Source organism: Dipodomys merriami, unplaced genomic scaffold, assembly GCF_024711535.1.
Source record: "Dipodomys merriami isolate MVZ:Mamm:240054 unplaced genomic scaffold, mDipMer1.0.p SCAF_9, whole genome shotgun sequence".
In the NCBI taxonomy this organism is placed as follows: domain Eukaryota; kingdom Metazoa; phylum Chordata; class Mammalia; order Rodentia; family Heteromyidae; genus Dipodomys; species Dipodomys merriami.
In genome coordinates this window covers 29,884,748-29,892,369 of record NW_027206512.1, presented here as the reverse complement: position 1 = coordinate 29,892,369, position 7,622 = coordinate 29,884,748, and the positions used below count along the sequence as shown (strand labels likewise).

The following is a 7,622-nucleotide window of genomic DNA, read 5'->3' as shown; positions in this document are numbered from 1 at the left end:
CTTGGGATAAAAACCACAGATTTCTCTAGATGACGTGAAAAGGCTTAACTTCATCAGTTAAAGGCCTGACTAGAACAAAAGACAGACTGATCCATGTGTTTCTAACACATTTATAAGATTATTTCTTTGTTGCTTTGTATGTCCCTCCCCCACAGTATAACCCCCGCTTTTACTATATTTGATGTCAGTATAACATGTGGAGGAGATGGGGACAAACAAGTCGTTTAAGGATTCAGGTGGACCTGTTGCAACAATGAGAAGTACAAAATGTCATGTCAAAACCAGCTTTACAATGTCGGTGTGGGGGGGGAGGGGGGTATGATTGGGTGGGGGGGAGGGGGGAGGCTGGGAAGGGAGGTGAAGAGTAAACAAAGTTAGGAGGCTGCAATGCTTGGTAAGAAATGTATGCATTATCCTGCCCATGTAATTGTAGCCCCTCTGTACAGTATGTTCTCAAATAAAATAAAATATTAAAAAAAAAAGACAGACTGACCAAAAAAAGATAGAATGACTGCCAAGGAGTTGTTTTGAGTTCAGGATTTTCCCTGGGTCCCCAAACTGATGGTTTACCCCCCATCCAGCTTAAATTTTCCAGCTTTCATTATAATGCAAGCAAAATTTTCCAGTCTTTCAATATTTATACTATATGTTATATAGGTAGAATAAATGTGTTGTAGAACCAATAGAATACATATGTATTTATATATATGTATTTACATATGCATTTACCTATATATATTTAATAAATATACATGCATATAATACATTCTATTATTATATATTAATATAATATGCTGTAATATAATCTCTATATTAATATATTCTGTGACTGGAGGACATTAATACTTGTTACATATCATTTAATTGCTTTCCTAACAAAGGTAATGTAGATAATGATATGAGATTTATTTTAAAAGAAAATATCTTAATTTTCATACATTTGTATTGTAGTCCAAGTCATTATGGTGGTATTTTATCTCATATGTATGATATAGATAATATAGAGCTTATACATGATATAAATAATATTAATGTTACATATTATATAGAGATCGTATGTATTGATAATAACTATAGACTAACTCTATAGTGGTCCCCATGATCCCTGACTCCAGGTGTCCAGGTTCTAGTGAGAAAACTTTCTCCTTGAGTATGGATAAGACTTGAAATTGCTTCCAACAAAATGAATATAAAAAGTTTGTCAGGATGTCTATGTTACATCCTCGGGTAGGATATATCTATCTGATTGTGTTCTTTGAAATAGTTCCTTGAAGCAGGATATACCTACTTCATTTTGTGTACTCCTAGCTATTTAGATTTTCTATGTCCTTTTATTCTGGGAGCCTTAAGTCTTGGATTTCTTCCTTGGTTTCTTTCTCTGATAGTATATTACCACCACACTTCCTACAAAATACAAGGAGGAAAGAGGTTAGGTCAATCATGACTCTGGCTACAAGCATTGCTTCCTTTGCTAATCTCCACAGTGCTTGTTAACTTTGTGTTGATCTTATGCTTAGTTTTTATTTTTTTTCAAATAAGCTCAAATATTATAGGGATCAGAGAATGCATTTTGGATGTGGTTGTATCAGAAGTTATCAGGAGTATAACAAATATTTGTCTAATACAGGAACATTAAATGAAAATAGTAAATATTAAATTCAACTGAAACTGACAAATTTCAGACGGAGACATGGAATTCTACACAAAAGCATTTGGACATTTGCTCCCCTTTTTATTGCCATGGTAACAATGCACTTTCCAGTGTGTCCTTATATGATTCACCAGTTTTCCTTTTTGCTGTTTTTAAAAATAGGAAGAAAGCATATTGTTCATCTGGAAGAAAAAGAATATAAATAAAGTGAGTATTAGATATAATTTAAAATAAAATATACAATTATTGCACTGGGTATTATCACATACAAAAACAGTAAAAGATATGTCATCCAGGGTAGTGCTGCTCTTGTCAAAACATACTGGAAAATCCATAAAATATCACAGGAATCATGACCACTTTGGATGATTCTTCAGTCTTTTACGGTAAGAAGCCATAGTGAATAGTTTTGACTTGATTCTAAAGCTTATTATTATTATTATTATTATTATTATTATTATTATTATTATTATTGTTCGGTCATGGGGCTTGAACTCTGGGCCTGGGCGCTGTCCCAGCTCTCTTCAGCTCAAGGTGAGCGCTCTACCTCTTGAGCCATAGCGCCACTTCTGGTTTTCAGGTGGTTTACTGGAGATCCAAGTCTCAGAGACTTTGCTGCCCGGGCTGGCTTTGAACCATGATCCTCAGATCTCAGCCTCCTGAGTAGCTAGGATTACAGGCGTGAGCCACCCAGCTTTATTTTTCATTTATTTGTTTATTTTTGTTGTTTCAATGCTGGGGTTTAATCTCAGGGTCTCTTTTTCTCTGTGTGTGTGTTTCTCTTTTTCTCTTGCTCAGGGGTGTGTTTGTGTGTGTGTGTGTGTGTGTGTGTGTGTGTGTGTGTGCGCACACATGTGCACACTTATTCATGGTTCCCTATCACTTGAGTAGTCTTAATATTTTTCTGGTTAATGAGGGATGAAATCTAACAGACATTTCTTTCTGGGCTGGCTTCAAATCACAATCTTTATGGTCTCAGCCAGTATTGCACAGTACCCCTCATAAATCAAAAATCTTTAAAAAACATGTTGAATTAGTCTTATCATTAAAGACCTGCCCCAGCATAAATTGACATAGGGGAGGTTACCATGGGAAATTACAGCAAATAATATCTATTACAAAGGCAGCATAGGCATCCTTATGTATACCAATCATCTCAGCAGTTAAACAACTGTGATGGGAAGATAGCAAGTTCAAAAAAAGCCTGAGCTACATTATGAGACCCCCACCTCAAAAAATAAAAAGAACAGAAACAAAAGTCAAAACAACACACACACACACACACACACACACACACACACACACACACACACACACACACGCTCAGGGAAAATGATTCTAGAAGGAAAGTATGCAATGAAGTATTGATCATAGAGCAGATGTTATGTCATCACCACGTATCTGGGAAAAGACTGAAGGAGGAAGAGAAAGCATGAATCACTTGAAATTCTGATGTAGTTAATTCCTTACGAGTTTTTTTTTCCTGTTTTAAGATTTGCAGTTTATAATTTAGTGATAAATTCAGTCAGCTAATACATATTGTGAATGAGGCACTGTTATCGGAAATATATCAATAAATGTAAAAAAAATGAAATGTCCTACTGTCCATAAAATCAGTTGCAGTGGGTAATACTAAAATGTTTTTGAATTTCCTATAATGTATGGTTATGGTCACCTGTGACACTTCTATCTAGTGCTCCGTGATTCCTCTTGATCTAAGAAGGAGATATTTAGTAATTTCCTAAGATGTCATATCACCCAAGAAGTCTTCCTGAATTTTGCAGTTTGGACACGGTTGTCATGGCTTTATCTGTTTCATGTACACTAAAACACTACCCACCATTCTCTCACCTTTCACTACACCTTTCTCACCCTTTGTCAACTTTTTTTTCACCCGTTATGAAAAAATGGGCCTACGAATATGTATCCAAGAAAATGCAATTCATGACATACTGTGTAACACAGTTTTGTTGAAAAAAAATAATAAACTTCCCTTGAGAATATATCCTAGAGCCCTTTTGTTTTAGTCAATTTATCCCTTTTCAGCATTGAATTTTGTTTTTTCGTTTTTGTTTTTTAATTGTGAAAATGCCATACAGAGGGGTTGCAATTACATGGGCAATGTAATGAGTATATTTCTTATCAAGCATTGTTGCCGCCTCTTTTGTTTCCCCTTCCCATCCTTTCCCATCCCCTCCCCCCTAATGTCTTGTACATCTCATTGTTGCAGTGGGTCCACCTGTATCCCTATTTAAACAATTTGGTTTTTTCCCTTCCCTTCCACAAATTATACCAACATCAAATACAATGAAAACAGGGGTTATACCGTGGGAGAGGGACATATAAAGCAACAAAAAAATCATTTTATAAATATGTTTGAAACAATCACAAGAAAGAAAAAAACCACTTGAGTCCTTATCTTGGGGTTCATTTCACCTAACATCAACTTATCTGACCATTTCTGCGTGTCTCAGACATATACTAGTTATTGCAAATAAGGGAAACCAATGGACCTATGTTTCTTTGGGCCTGACTTACTTCACTTAATATAATTGGATTTTCTTAAATGTTTAACTAAATTGTCCTCCTTGATAAAATGTCTAGATTTTCTGGACGAATTCTACAGCAACTCAGAGCCATGCTTCTCCTTGTGTATAAATTTTTTTTTTCAATTGTGTGTCAACTTATATTTCTTTGTCTGGAAGTCGTATCACAGAATCATATGGTAGTTATAGGTGTTTTTTTTATACTTTTTATTGTAAAAATACTTTACAGAGGGGTTACAGTTACATGAGCAAGGTAATGAGTACATTTCCTACCAAGCATTGTTACCTCCTCTTCTGTTATTCCCATACCATCCTTTCCCTCCCACCTCCATTGTAAAAGACAAAATAAAATATAAACTATGATGAATACAGCACAATATTTACAAATAAACACTGTGATAATAGAAAGATTTTTGGTGAAAAAACTGAACACGGGTAGCTATAAATGTGTGAATATACATAATCCATATACGGAGAAAATGATTGACATTCTATTATTTTCCAAAGTTTTGAATTGCACATTAGCCCAAAGACAATAAAAGAAAGAACACTTTCTAAATCTATTAGGGAGAAAAATTACCTATGGAGCTGGAGTTGATCTGATATATCCAGCAAAATTGGGGATAGCAACTTGAATAATGATCCGGAAGATTGACAGTGTGATTGATAGACTTCTGTAAACCCAGGGGTTCCGTAGAGGATTTCTGCGCTCTCTCTCTGGAGTCACAGCAAGCGGCATGGTTCTTTTTATCAGTGGCTGAAGTAAATTAGGATATAAGATAAATCGTCAGGAAATTTTCCTTTTCTCGCTATCAGTTTCATGGATATAAAAATAAATAAAATGTTAGACCTGCACATTAAACATCCCTATTGTATTGAATAACTGTTTTTTTTTTTTCTCTTCTTCTAGGTGTGACTTGCTCATTATCTGTTCTTATCAGTATAGGGAGCTTCATCTCATTATGTAAATAAGCAACTTACGTGGTTGGTCACAGCATCAATTAGCTTATCATTATTCTTCTCTTCATAATTCTTGCTTTAAGATGGACTGATTCTTTCTTCTTAGTAGCATCCTCAGTATTCTAGAATTTATGCATGTAAATGCATGTGACATACCTGGACTGAAGTGGTGCTTTATGACTTAACAGTTGGTTGACCTTGGCCACATGACCTTGGCCACTGTGCTCTTTTCAATTGTGAATACATACCTTCCAGTACTGTTCTGAGCACCCAGGGAAACGGCCTACAAAGCAGCTGCTTCCTTATTAGTCAATTCCTTATCTAACCTTGAATACCTTTTTTTACTCAACTGTAGACTCACATTATTTATTTATTTTTATTACAATAGCAAGTGGAGCCCTAATTTTACACATGAAACAACCAGTACAAAATTTACTTGACTAGAAAAACCTGGGGACAATAATTTTTTTTAAAAAATATAACCCAGGTAATTGGGTTCTTGTAAGTTTTAGATCAATTGAGGGAATTGGTAAAAGGGATATAACAAACATTTTTATTATTACATGCAAGATTTCAGGCAAGCATTTAATTTCTATTATCTTATACAATCCCTGATACAGTGCTGAAAGATGAATACCTATATATTCAAGAGCTAAATTAGACTCATGGAAGTTAAGTAACCATTGAGAGTTAGATACAGACAATAGTGCTTTTAAAGTATGCATCCATCCAATTTATCATATCTCTTATGTTTGGAAGTTCACTTAAGTGGGCTATGTTCTACCAACTTTATCTTTTTAGATGCAGTCAGAGGAGATCAAATAAGTTATGGGAGGCAAAGCCAAAGTCTTTTCTAACTTTTAGTCTCTATATTAGCATTTTTCTTTGACAAATGTCAAAGGATAAGATATATATTTAATTATATATTGAATATGTATAAATTGTATATTAAATATATATAGTATATTAAATATTGATTATATGTAAATATATTTCTAAGTTTACTATATATAACATATATCATTACACACATATACATATATGTACATATATACATACACATAATTTGTTCTCTAAAAATCCTCATTATTTCTGAGACTATGTGTCCATAGATAAAGCATTGTATGAAGAAGAGGTCAATGACTCCCAGTCCACCACTGTGATATTGGTTAACATATGGTTCATTTCTTGCTTCTACTTATACTGGTATACATAATTAAGAATGATATGGAATGATTTTAAACTGCTCTGCTAAGTAACAAGTTACAAAATTGGTTGCAGTCACATATACGTGGAGGGATGAAGGGTGAATAGATACACTCATTGTATTTAATGTACGCTTTAGATGCAGTCATTGTATTTAATGTACGCTAAGTAAAAAATAAACTATGTAACTTTTGGGTATGGATGGAGGGGAGGAATGGGGAGAAAGAAGGAAGGAATAACATTTCAAGCAGCATTATACTCATAACTTGACATATGGAATTTTAACCTCTTTTTACAACTACTTAATAATAACAATAAAATAAAAAATGAAAAAAAAGATTATCATTCAAAGAAAAATATGGTGATTATTTAACAATATAATCTATTTGTTACACAATTTGTATTTTTCATCCTATTTTCTTTTTGTTGTCCAAGCTAAACCCACCCTACTTTGTGCTGTTGTTTTAAATTCTAACACAAGAAAATTGTACCTTTTCAGATCATCTATCCTTGGGATTGATTGTCTTAGAAATCCTCAGTTCTTAAAAATAATAGCCAAGGAGATGAAATATGGACCAATTATAAAGCTTATGAAAGTTCTCATAACAGCTGCCTTTTAACATATGTGACATCATTTTAACATCATAATAGAAGTGAGAATTCTTGGTTCTGTCAATATAGAAGAAGAGCTACAAAATATAGAATGTATTTTAGGCCCAGGTGGGATAATGCAAGTAGAATAATAAATTTATAACAGATATTAGGCTCTCTTGAAACATACTATCTTTGGGCAATCTCTCCATCTTTTTCAGTCTCTGTCTCTGTCTCTTCGCCTGTCTCTTTTCCTTTCTGTCACTCACTTTCTCTTTGAGATAATACTTAGTATAAATATACTTAGTAATGCATAGTCTGCTTGTGAAGGCAGAAACTCTTGGCCTTGCCAAGTTCATATGCACCAACACAAGTCTGATCTCATTATTTCTGCTATAAGTCATTTTTTATCCTTACACTTTTTGTCCATCTGGTTTCAAGGTATATAATTGATCCTTAAATTCTTCTAGGTACAAAGATATTAACCATTTCTTTGTGTGCCTGTTGGCCATTTCTACTTCTTCGGAGAAATCTTTCTTTAAGTCATTACCAAATTTATTAATTGAGTTTTAGTTTCTTTGAGGGTTTAATTTTTGAGAATTTGTTTGAGCTCTAAGTATATTCTGGATATTAGGCCCTTGTTCAATGTATAGCTGGTAAAAATCTTC

At 33.9% G+C, this 7,622-nt stretch overlaps 1 long non-coding RNA gene across 2 annotated transcripts; it reads right to left on the bottom strand.

Annotated features, from left to right (window-relative positions):
* Positions 1 to 1,711: 1,711 nt before the first annotated feature.
* Positions 1,712 to 6,971, bottom strand: LOC138820759 (uncharacterized). 2 transcript variants are annotated; one of them, XR_011369976.1, is made up of 3 exons: positions 6,855 to 6,971; positions 4,778 to 4,954; positions 1,712 to 1,833 (listed from the first exon to the last, which is right to left on the bottom strand). It is a non-coding gene; the product is annotated as an uncharacterized lncRNA (long non-coding RNA). The 2 variants fall into 2 exon arrangements; XR_011369975.1 differs by lacking the exon at positions 6,855 to 6,971 and adding an exon at positions 5,179 to 5,286.
* Positions 6,972 to 7,622: the final 651 nt, after the last annotated feature.